Genomic DNA, 12420 nt, shown 5'->3' with positions numbered 1-12420 from the left:
AAACAAGGGACAGCTATATAGCTCTGAAAAGAACCTATTAAAAAAAAAAAAAAAAAAAAAGACTATCATCATTTCTTTAATTCCAAAGCTGCTGTGGAGCTAATTGACTTAATAGTGATTACTGCCCAGTATGATGGGAAGAGTCATTTTACCCCCCCCCCCCTTTTTTTTGAATATTTAAAGCTTTGGATATGGTTACATTGGGACATTTTGCAGACTTTGATCTACTGATTAGACTTCCTTAAAGATTTTTTAGTTGTGGGATATGCTGAAATAATGCTATACTAAAGTCATTGAGATTTTAAACTTCTTTGAGTATTTATGTTTAGATTTAAGCTTATATGTGACATTGGGTTAGGAATAATGTTTATCTAGCTTTTATGCTTGGTAGAAGTTACAGAATTGGAAGGGATGATGAAAGAAAAGAGATAACCATAACTTATTTGATAATTTGTAACTTACAATTCTTGTGCATATTATTCTAGAATCAAATTTTTTTGTGCATAAAGCTATACAGTTAGCATTTAACTAGTGCTCTGTGGTGTCTGAGTTGGGTTATTTAGTATTCTTACATACATCTTTTAGTTCTGTAATATTCTGTATGGTCTATCTTTATAAAGCAGAGAGTTATTATTCTTAAATGTGTGGGTAGAAAACCATTGTTTGTCACTGCCTTTTTTTTTTTTTTTTTTTTCTGGTAACTGGAAGCAGGCATTGAGTTTAATAAAAGGAAGAGGAGATGGGGGCGCCTGGGTGGCTCAGTTGGTTAAGCGACTACCTTCAGCTCGGGTCATGATCCTGGAGTCCCGGGATCGAGTCCCACATCGGGCTCCCTGCTCAGCAGGAAGTCTGCTTCTCCCGCTGACTTCTCTTCTCTCATGCTCTCTTTCTTTCATTGTCTCTCTCTGCCTCTCAAATAAATAAATAAAATATTAAAAAAAATAAATAAAAGGAAGAGGAGAGAAGAATGGCTATTTTTTTGATGGTGGTGGTGGGGGAGAAACCTGGATTACTTGAAACCACAATAAATTTTAGTCTACTTTCCTATAGTCTTCCCCAAACCAGAAATGACCTCCCCAACAACACTGTCCAAATAGGAATAGGGCTAGAACTCTTAAGCCCACTGACAAATGCTTGTTTGCCATACCTCTGTTGTATGTACTGCCTTTATATCTTGTGTTACAATATCTGTATGTCCGCAAAATGGCTAGATTGAAAATAGGAAGTATATGAATTGGTGGAGAACGGAATTTGTGGCTGGGAATGAGAAATGGGTAGGCAGGTAGGGATTTGTAGGCATAGGTAAGAGTGGGAATGAACGTTTTTGAGTAAATGAAGGTGGGGGGTGAAATGGAAGTATGTGACGTTTAAAAATTTGTTGGGTAGGAAAGAGAGTTGGTAAAACGGATTAAATCCCCCTCCACCCTTAAATATTTAGGCTAATAAACAAATATTGTTTTTTTTGTAGATGATAACTAGATATTTAATCTGAATATGTTAGAATTATTTTTAAAATTGCACTTGCTGTATTTTATGTATTGGTAAGACAGAGAGCTGTCGTTAATGTCTTTATATCATGTAACTCTATACCAGTAGGTACTATGTAGAATTAGAAAAAGGCACCCCAGGGGTGCCTGGGTGCCTCAGTGGGTTAAGCCTCTGCCTTCGGCTCAGGTCGTGATCTCAGGGTCCAGGGATTGAGCCCCACATCAGGCTGTCTGCTCAGTGGGGAGCCTGCTCCCCCCCGCCCCGCCTACCTCTCTGCCTACTTGTGATCTCTCTCTGTCTGTCAAATAAATAAATAAAATCTTTAAAAAAAAGTCACCCCATATTTTCTTTAACAGAATGATTGCAGGGGCGCCTGGGTGGCTCAGTGGGTTAAAGCCTCTGCCTTTGGCTCAGGTCATGATCCCAGGGTCCTGGGATCGAGCCCCGTGTTGGGCTCTCTGCTTGGCGGGGGGTCTGCTTCCTCCTCTCTCTCTCTCTCTGCCTTCCTCTCTGCCTACTCGTGATCTCTGTCTGTCAAATAAATAAATAAATAAATCTTAAAAAAAAAAAAGAATGATTGCAAAAGATTTTGTAGTGATAGTAAGATATACTCTTTAAACAAGTTGCTTTTAATTGACACTTTGTTTTTCTTTGTTTGTTAGTATAAATGTCTTTATATCATGTAATTCTATGCCAGTAGATATTATGTGTGAATTAGAAAAAGGCACTCCATATTTTCTTTAAAAAAATGATTGCAAAAGATTTTGTAGTGATAGATATACTCTTTTAAACAAGTTACTTTTAGTTGACACTTTGTTTTTCTTTGCTTGTTGGTATATGTGTCATTGAATTTTAGCAGAACTTATAAACAATACTATATTCTATATAATGAGACTTAATTTTTTAATCAGGACCCTGTCAGGGGGCAGAAATCACACCACTTGTTTGAACAGAGATATTTTAACAGAATCATTAATTACGTACTAAGTTGTTAAGTAGGTAGCAGAAGGGAGAAAAATAAAACTTAAGTATCATGGAGGGAGACACTTCAAGAAGCATCAACCAGCCCCAAGGGCTTAGAGACCAAAGGGAAAACCTAGAGACTTAGGAGGAAGGGTCATATAGAACCAAAACTCAGGCTTTGAGGAGAAGGCACTTAAATGGCTAGTGCTGGTGTCTGAACTCAAAAGAGGGGTCCCGTGGGTTTGACACATATACCCATGAGTCTCATACCCATGAGGGATGGGTATTGACTGGTCTTTGTGTCTTTCCCTGGGGTAGATGAAGATAGTTCTACAAGTCTAAAAAACTGTAAACTGGATTCACTTACTACTATAGGAGGATCTCCTGTTGTGGGGACAGAGAGAGAAATTTTTGCTGGGGTAATGCTGTTATGACACCCAAAGACTAGACAGGAAGGCACCAGTATCTTTTTCCTTCTTCAGGATTTCAGTCCATCTTTAAATGTTTCCTCTTGGCAGAGTTTTAGAGGAAACCACCTGGCAAAGCACAGATGTGGTTTGCAGAGTCCCAGTTTTCAGCATCATTAAGGCAGATTGGGAAAGTAGGGGTGGGGGTTTGGAGCTGAGAGGCAATGACTTAGTAACTTGTTCCAACAACCTACTAAGAAGGGTATAAAAAGATGTTTTTTAAGGTCTGTTTTGCATCCAGTGTTTATGTGGTTTTAGTAGAATACTAACATGTTGCTAGAAGAAAAAACAATCCCGGGGCGCCTGGGTGGCTCAGTGGCTAAAGCCTCTGCCTTCGGCTCAGGTCATGGTCTCAGGGTCCTGGGATCGAGTCCCGCATCGGGCTCTCTGCTCAGCAGGGAGCCTGCCTCCTCCTCCTGTCTCTCTCTGCCTGCCTCTCTGCCTACTTGTGATTTCTCTGTCAAATAAATAAAAAAAAAAATCTTAAAAAAAAAAAAAAGAAAAAACAATCCCAATTTGGTAAATCATATGAATTTATATTAAAAATTGTTATAAAATTCACAGATATTCCTGCAGTCTGAATCTATTGCATTCATATCCTGAGTTTGGATGGTGAGAATCTAGATAGTGAATAGTGAGTCCTCTAATTTTTTTTCAGTTCCTCTGTTTTGAATAATAATGAGAATTCAGGTAAATGAGTGATATGGTTTCTAGCATACAAGAAGATCTTAAAAATTTAGCAGAATCTGCTTGGTTCCTGAGTTTGTATAAGATGGATTTGAATCCCAAGATGTACCTGTATTTTATTTATTTCCACGTACAGATTCAGAAAGAGCAAGAGCTTACCAAAAAAAGTAGAAACTTTCTTTGAACATTTGTTTTCTACCGACAAGTAAACATACATGTGTATATAACCTACTTCTTTCACATGTTGTAGCAATAGACTATTGTTATGATTTGGTTTGATTAAAGCAAAATAAAATCTGATGTTTCTTTAGATTTGTTCAGATGAGGCCTTTTCTGCATTTCTACATCGCCTGATAATTTTTAAGAGGATTGATTTTACAGTTCACATGTATATAAATACTGGGATACTGGACGTTATCAGTAGCACTATAAGTAGTTTCTGGTGACACTTAACTACCTTCTACCTGATATTTCTTCCTTTTGTTATTGTTTTTCTATTTTTACCCCATTTTGCACTTGCTTTTTCCTTTTTGTTATGCTTCTCCCTTTAAAAATTAATTAATTAATTAATTAATTTTAGAGTGTGCCTGCACCGCACCCCCCCACCATGCCTGTGACCTGGGGGAGGGGCAGAGGAGAGGGAATCCTCAAGCAGATTCCCCACTGAGCACTGAGCCCAACATGGGGCTCTGTCCCACGACCCTGATACCACGACTGAGCCAAAATCAAGTTGGCGTTTTAACTGAATGAGCCACATCGGTGACCCTGTTATGCTTCTCCCTTAAAGATACCTTTTATTATTGATCCAGTCTGTCTGTTTAGGATATACTAGGAAACACATAGGGATGTTTTAGCACCAGAGAAGCTCATGTGTTAGTGTCCCAGATGAATTTCCTGTCCATCTGTTTCCTCATTTCTCCTTTCTTGATATTGATGACCCCGCTATTTAGAATGACCAGAGAAGGGTAGATTTATTTTAAGACCTCTTGCTGCCTTGTTTTGAGTAATAGCCTTGGTATTTTGAAGGCAGCTCTGGTATGTAATCTTAGAATTAGGTAGATACAGGTTTAAATCTCTGCCACGTATTACCCATATGATCTTAGAAAGTTACTCACTTTTTCCAGTTTTGCAGCAATGGGATTGTTAATGCTTACCTCAATGGTCTGTTAGGATTCATGGGATTAAATATATACATAAGTCACCTTGCATATTTTTTTCCTCTTTTCTCTTTTTCAATGGTAGAAAGCAAAAGGGAATAAAAGAGGACAGATTTGTGTCTTTTGCTCTCAGCTCAAGAGCATGGGGATTTGTTTTCTCACTTCTATTTCCCTTTCACTCTGAATTCTTAGATTCTAGATTATCTACCAGTAGTGTTCAGGTTTGTAGCTGGCCTTCAGGCCAAGGATGTTGCTGATGTTGAATATTACATGCTTATTATATTCATAGTTTTATGCTATTAGGTCTCTCCCACACAGTGGCAAAATAGCTTTTGCATTATCATGCCATAGTTCATCATTGTTACCATGTTTATCAAGCTTTTTGGGGGAATTGATAGAATCTATTAATTTGCATGTCTAGGTGTGGCATATTCCGATTAAATAAAGAGTAATGAGAGACCCTCTTAATTTTGACAATTATAGAAACTTTTCTGAACATATTTTGAACTTTTCTGACTTATCTTGTAAAACTTTATTGTCTGATACATTTGCCATTAGCCTCATGTAAATTAATTAAAAATAAAAACAAAAAATCAGTTTCTTAGTCACACTAGCCACATTTTAAGTGCACAGTAGCCACACATGGCTAATGGCAGTCATACTGTATATCACACATACATTTCCATTGTTGCAGAAAGTTCTGGGCAGTGCTGGCTTAGAGCATCCTAAATGTAATTTAATTTTTGATTTTGGATGACCAAATGCCCTAGCACTTCCATTTCAGAATATTAGGTATTGAAGAGTAATGTTGACTAGTCATTGACTTAAGGACATGTTATTAAGTCACTTTTGTGACTAAATACTGACTTTGATATCTACCGTTCATGGTGTTCTCACTACTAGACCAGGCATTATTTAAACATTTTAAAGTATATTAATTAAATTCCTTCAATAGCTCCATAACTTTGGTACCACTGTTATCTTCATTTCATAAATGAGGAAATAGGTACAAAAGTTTAGCTTAGCTGAAGGACATACAGTGAATAAAGGGACAGAGCTGGGGTTTATATGTAGGCCTTGCTCCAGCGCCCATGCTCTTAATCATGAAGTTCTTCTTGACTGTCAGTAGTCATCATAACCTGAGGTGTTTTCTTAAAATGAGGGATGTCAAAAATATTCCACTTAATTGAGGATACTATAGAAAATAATTAGAAAAGGGAAATAATGCTGGAAACAGGAAAAAGGGGATAGAAAACTAGTGATTTACTTCCGAAATATGTTCTCTAAAATTGGAAAAAATCTTACTATGCAAGGAAGCAGATTTTTTTATGGGGAGATGGTAGAGAAATTTGAGTTGCCATGAATTCATATATGTGGGGGAAATAATATCAGGTAATAGGGAATAAAAAGCATCACTGGGTGTATTGGCAAAGTAAAAGGAGTTAAATATAAAATCTATGCCTGGGCGCCTGGGTGGCTCAGTTGATTGAGCAACTGCCTTCAGCTCAGGTCATGATCCCAGATTTCTAGGATCGAGTCCTGCATCGGGCTCCCAGCTCCTTGGGGAGTCTGCTTCTCCCTCTGACCTTCTCCTCTCTTAGGCTCTCTCTCACTCATTCTCTCTCAAATAAATAAAATCTTAAAAAAAAAAAAATCTATGCCTGTCAGCAGTGTATAAGGTATAAAATAATACTGAAAAATAAAAAGGTGTTATGATTTGATTTAGTAAACTTATTTTAGTCAAGCTTTACTTGGCTGCAAGTAAAGGAAACCAGCACTGGATGTATCAAACAAAAGAGAAAAGGAATTTATTTGTGGAGAATACTGGGGTATTTCACAGAACCGAGAGATGGCTGGATCTCTTGAGGGGATAGAACTTAGGTTCTTAGGAACCTAGGCAGTATACTCCTCTGTTGATTTTCTCTGATTATAATTTATTTCTTCATTTCTACAAACCAGCTTTCTTTACCCTTCTGACACATGGCCATCCTGTACCTCTCAGGTTCATAGCTTCTTCATTCAGGAGACCAGCCCAAACCATTTCAGTCCTAATTCTGAATTCCTAATGAAGAAAATCAAGGTGAACAACTTAGGTCAGGTGTCAGCCCTGGTTCTCATCCTTTAATTTGTTGTAGTACTTGTATAGCTGGTAGAGATAAGACTTTCAAGGCCCTGGGAATGGAGACAACTCTGAGAAAGGGCATGGTGAACTAGTCAGAAGTTCTGATAAAAAGCAGCATGTTCCCAGTGTAGGGTGAGAAGAGTTAGGATTTTAAGAGAGGATATTTTTTTTTTTTTTTAAGATTTTCTTTATTTATTTATTTGACAGATGAAGATCACAAGTAGGCAGAGAAGCAGGCAGAGAGAGAGGAGGAAGCAGGCTCTCCGCAGAGCAGAGAGCCTGATGCGGGGCTCAATCCCAGGACCCTGGGATCATGACTTGGGCCGAAGGCAGAGGCTTAACCCACTTAACCCACTGAGCCACCCACAGAGGCTTAACCCACTGAGCCATCCATCCCCAAGAGAGGATATTTTTTTAGGATTCAGACCCTTTCCTTGTAGTCATATGGGTAGTGCATGGGAGACTTGATTCTCACCTTCCTTTTGGAATTGTGGATTTGGAATCAGACTCTTGTTCCAGTCATTTTTAATTTGACAGATACATAATACATACCCATTATGTCCTTACTAGCATTCAAGATTCTCATAGAAACAACAAAAGAAAAGGGCAACAGAAAGATTATTTTGCCCCATACTAATGATGCTTACTAGAGCCTAAAGGGTAGGTGCTTATGGACAGGTCCTTGTTGAAGGTTGTGCTGAATGGAGATTTTTTAAGGATAGGAACAGCTTTCTTTGCAGTTAACACTCTTTTCTACCATCTCCCTACGTGTCTTTGGAACTTGGAAAGTGATATATTAGTAAAAAAGTAGAATTGGAGGTTATGGGACAATGAGACTTCGAATTAGTAGAGCCTGAGAAAAAGATAATGCTTCTTTATTACAAGCAGGCCTACAGATGATTTAAAAAATAAAACCCCAAGAAACCCATGCAATGCAATCAGAGGATCACTGGATTGGAAGCCGTATAAAATGGGGATAATTATTCATGCTTTTCCTTATAGCACAAATGTAGTTATTTTTGTCATTGATATCAAGACAAAGCTATGGAGTTTAAATTCATAAAGGAAGATATTGCTGGTTTTCAGATTGATTTGAACGTTTTAATGGGTATCACTGTGATTTTAATTTGTCTTTCCCTGTTGACTAATGATGTTGTACTTCTTTTTATGTGTTTATTGACTACCTATATGTCTTTATTCAAATCTTTTGCACATTTTGAAATCCCGACCCCCACCTGCCTTTCTGTCTACTTGTGATCTCTTTCTGTCAAATAAATAAAATCTTTTTAAGGTTTTATTTATTTATATGACAGCGAGATACACAGTGAGAGAGGGAACGCAAGCAGGGGGAATGAGAAGGAGAAGCAGGCTTCCTGCTGAGCAGGGAGCTGGATGCGGGGGCTCTATCCGAATTGGGGGTCTGACTGGAGCCAAAGGCAGACACTTAATGACTGACCTACCCAGGTGCCCCCAGTTTTTTTGTTAGAACAAAAAAGTTTAAAAATTTTTGGTTCCAATTTCTTTTTTCTTTTTATGTCTTAGCTGAGAAATCCTAACCACTCCAAATTCCCCCCCCCACATATTTAAAACAGCTTAAAAAAAAACTTTATTAAGATGTAATTGACATGGTTTGATGTGGTGAGTGTCCCCCCCGCCCCCCCCAGTGAAATTACTACCACAATATATCCATCATTCTCAAAAGTTTCCTGGTGTTGCTGTGTGATTCTTCCCTCTTGTTACTTTCTGCAAGGAATCAACTGATCTGCTTTTCTGCCTCTGAATGTATGTTTGCATTTTCTCAAGCTGTATAGAACTGGAACTGTACAGTATGTATTCTTTGTTCAGCTTCTTTCATTTAGCATAATTACCTTGAGAGTCACTGATGCATCAATAGTTAATACTTTTTTGTTCCATTGGATATATGTGCAACAATATTTACCTGCTGGTGCATTTTTGGATTGTTCTCTGGTTTTAGCTCTTACGAGTAAAAATGCAATGAACATTTGTATGTATGTCTTTGTGTGGACATATGATATATTTTGGGTGAATACTCGGGAATGAAATGATTGGATCATATGGTAGGTTTATGTTTAACTTTTAAAAAAAGTCTCAAAATGTTTTTGAAAGTGGTGTACCATTTTAAGTTCCCATTAGCAGTATGTGAGAGTTCTAGTTGCTCCATATTTTTAGCAATGCTGGGTGCAGTTAGTTCTGGTAGGTATGTAGTGATACCTCCGTATAATTTTAATTTGTGATTTTTTAAAATCACTAATGATCTTGAGCATCTTTTCATGTGCTTCTTTAGCATCATATATTTTCTTGTTGAAGTATCTGTTCAGATCTTTTGCCCATTTAAAAAAATTGGGTGTTTTTTATTATTAAGTTTTGGGAATACAAAGGACTTGAGATACAAGTCCTTCTTAAGATACCCTCTTTGCATCCACTTTTCTTCCAGTCCGTCGCTTGTCCTTTCATTCTCCTAGTGGTGTCTTTTGAAGGGCAGAAGTTTTTAATTTTGTTAAAGTCCAGCTTACCAATTGTTTCCTTTTATGAATTGCGATTTTTTTTTCATGTCCTATCTGGGAAATACTTGCTTAACCAAATGTTCCAAAGATTTTCTCTTATGATTTCTTCTAGATGTCTTCTAGTTTTAGCTTTTACTTTCTGTAATTCACTTTGCAGGTTTTTGTATATGATGTGAGATAAAGGATATTGTTTATGTTTTTCTCATATAAATAACCAATTGTTTCACCATCATTTTTTGGACGGTCTTTCCTAACGTGGCACCTTTATCAAAAATCAGTTGACCAGTGAAGTAAGTGAAAGGGATTAAGAGGTGTAGAATTCCAGTTACGAAATAAATAAGTCATAGAAATGAAAAGTATAGCATAAGAAATATAGGTAGTAATATTGTAGTAATGTTATTACTGGTGACTGTATTTACTGTGGTGAGCATTGAGTAACATTGAATTGTGGAATCAGTATGTTGTACACCCGAAACTAATAAGACATTGTATGTCAACGATGCTTTAATAAGAATAATTATAATAATAAATTAGTTGACGTACATGGGTGGGTTCGTTTTTGGACCCTGTTCTGTTGATTTATATGTCTATCCTTGTACTAAAACCACTTGTGTTGGTTATAGTGTCTTAAAATCTGGTGGGCATAAGTACTCTGTTCTCTTCAAGTTGAGAAAGAACCTGATAATCAAGTATCTATTTAGTGGCAGGTTGAAAGTTGAGGTAAAGAAAAACTCATATTTATAAACTGCAAAGTAAATTTTTAGAAGATGGTAAAGAATGTGAGCACATGTGAGGAAACAAGTCGTTTCATTAAGAAAGGATAGTGACGATTTATGGAAGAAGTTGCTGTGCTTGATGAGAAGAAAAAGGATAAAGTCTGTTAAAGGCAGCAAAGCTGAGAAACTTTGAAGTGATGAAGACAAGAAACAAGAAATAGAAACAAAAATGTGGGGTCTTTAGGAGCCAATAGTAGAACAAGCAGAATAAGTCTCTAGGCAGAGAGACTTCCTTAGGGTCTGCTAAGTTTAAGCTGAGCAGCTTTTTATAGATTACTAATAAATGTTCTACCCTAAATAGCACTGGGATTTCTATGGAAGTTAGTCCTTTTCAGACCTTTTCACACTATAGAATGATAATCAGTATTGATGTGTTATGTAAACTGACAATGACTGATGTGCTCTTAGAATAGAAGGTCTGTTCATTTAGATTTTGATCGTATGGTCAATTGACTCATGGTGAAATTCCTTCAGAGTCTAGCTTAACTCATTCCCACTTATTTTTTGGAATTAATGAATATACCCTTGGAATATTCTGTAGTTTTTCTCTCTTTCAGTGATTACTGTTTTAAAGTTTAGAATTAAGTGTCTTCTCCACCCAGCTCCCCCCCTCTCTATTCACTCTTTTTAAAATTTTTGGTCCATTTCTTATGAAAACTTAAAGTCTATTTAGTGGAATAGACTGAGTTCAATCTAATTTTTTTTTAACTTAGCCATACTTGAAATTGTAAGAAGGAATATAAGAGTAGACGTTATATGATACTCTGAGAACGACTGTGACTCAGGTAATTTATACATATTACAGACATTCTGTATTGTTAAATAGCTGTATATCAGATTGCCTATTTAAGATGACTTAAAGGAAATTAAGAGGTTGATTTTTGGCCTTTTCAGATTCTGTGCACCTCATGAAAAGCCTGATGTTACCTACTTCTTGTGGCCAGGGAAATGTAAATGATACCGAACTTTATTTATTTATTTATTTTTAAAAGATTTTAGTTATTACCTGAGAGAGAGCGAGAAAGAGCAAGCATGAGCTGGGGGTGGGGGGCAGAGGGAGAGGAAAAAGCAGGCTTTCAGGGGCGAGGGGGCTTGATCCCAGGGTCCTGGGATCACAGCCTGAGCCAACGGCAGACACTTAACTAAGCCACCCAGGCGTTCCACAATGTGGAACCCATTTTGTTGTATGCTCTACACTGTGGAGACTTCATTGACAAAGGAGGAAACAAGCAAGCATGTCTTTTTTTTTTTTTTTTTTTTTTAAGATTTTATTTATTTGACAGAGACACAGTGAGAGAGGGAACACAAGCAGGTGGAGTGGGAGAGGGAGAAGCAGGCTTCCTGATGAGCAGGGAGCCTGATGTGGGTCTCTATTCCAGGACCCTGTGCTTAGGACCCGAGCCGAAGGCAGATGCTTAACAACTGAGCCATCCAGGCACCCTATTTTTTTTTTAAAGGTGTCTAATAGTTGTAATTTTATTTTAAAAGATTTTATTTATTTATTTGACAGACAGAGATTCCAAGTAGGCAGAGAGGCAGATAGAGAGAGAGAGAGGGGGGAAGCAGGTTCCCTGCTGAGCAGAGAGCCTGATACGGGGCTCGAACCCAGAACGCTGGGATCATGACCTGAGCCGAAGGCAGAGGCTTTAACCCACTGAGCCACCCAGGCGCCCCTAATAGTTGTAATTTTTGAATGTCTACTCTATGCCAGACATTAACTCTGTATTATAGTGTTCCACATTTACTACTCACAGCAGATCTGTTTGTTAGCCTTGTCTAGGGATGCATTTAATAAGTGGGAGAGTGAGAGTTCAAGCTTTTTGAGTGACTCAGAAGCCCTTACTCTTCATTACATTTGTACTGTACTGGAAACTGTAATCTTTGGCCTTTGAGTTGATGAGTTATTGTAACATGGTTCTTAAATTTTTTTGTCTCAAAAATTAGTATCCAAGGAGCTTTTGTTTATGTGTTGTATCTATTAAAATGTATTGCATTAGTAATTAAAACTAAGAAATTAAAATATTTATTAATTTACATAGAAATGACAGCAAACCATAATATGTTAACAAAGACATGTTTTATGAAAGATTAACTATATTTTCCAAAACAAAACAAAGTAAGATTAGCATTGCTTTACATTTTTGCAAATTTTAAAAAATTTTTTTAAATTTTTAAAATATTTTATTTATTTGCCAGAGAGAGAGAGAGAGAGAACACGCAAGCAGGTGAGTGGCA

At 37.2% G+C, this 12420-nt stretch overlaps 1 protein-coding gene across 3 annotated transcripts in view; it reads left to right on the top strand.

Moving 5' to 3' along the window:
• The window catches only part of LOC111142872 (forkhead box J3), a 153306-nt gene that overhangs the window by 25850 nt on the left and 115036 nt on the right, over positions 1-12420 (top strand). The window lies entirely within an intron of this gene.

Source organism: Enhydra lutris, unplaced genomic scaffold (assembly GCF_002288905.1).
Source record: "Enhydra lutris kenyoni isolate GAN:26980312 unplaced genomic scaffold, ASM228890v2 scaffoldscaffold9, whole genome shotgun sequence".
NCBI classification, from domain to species: Eukaryota; Metazoa; Chordata; class Mammalia; order Carnivora; family Mustelidae; genus Enhydra; species Enhydra lutris.
This window is presented reverse-complemented; position numbering and strand designations above follow the sequence as displayed.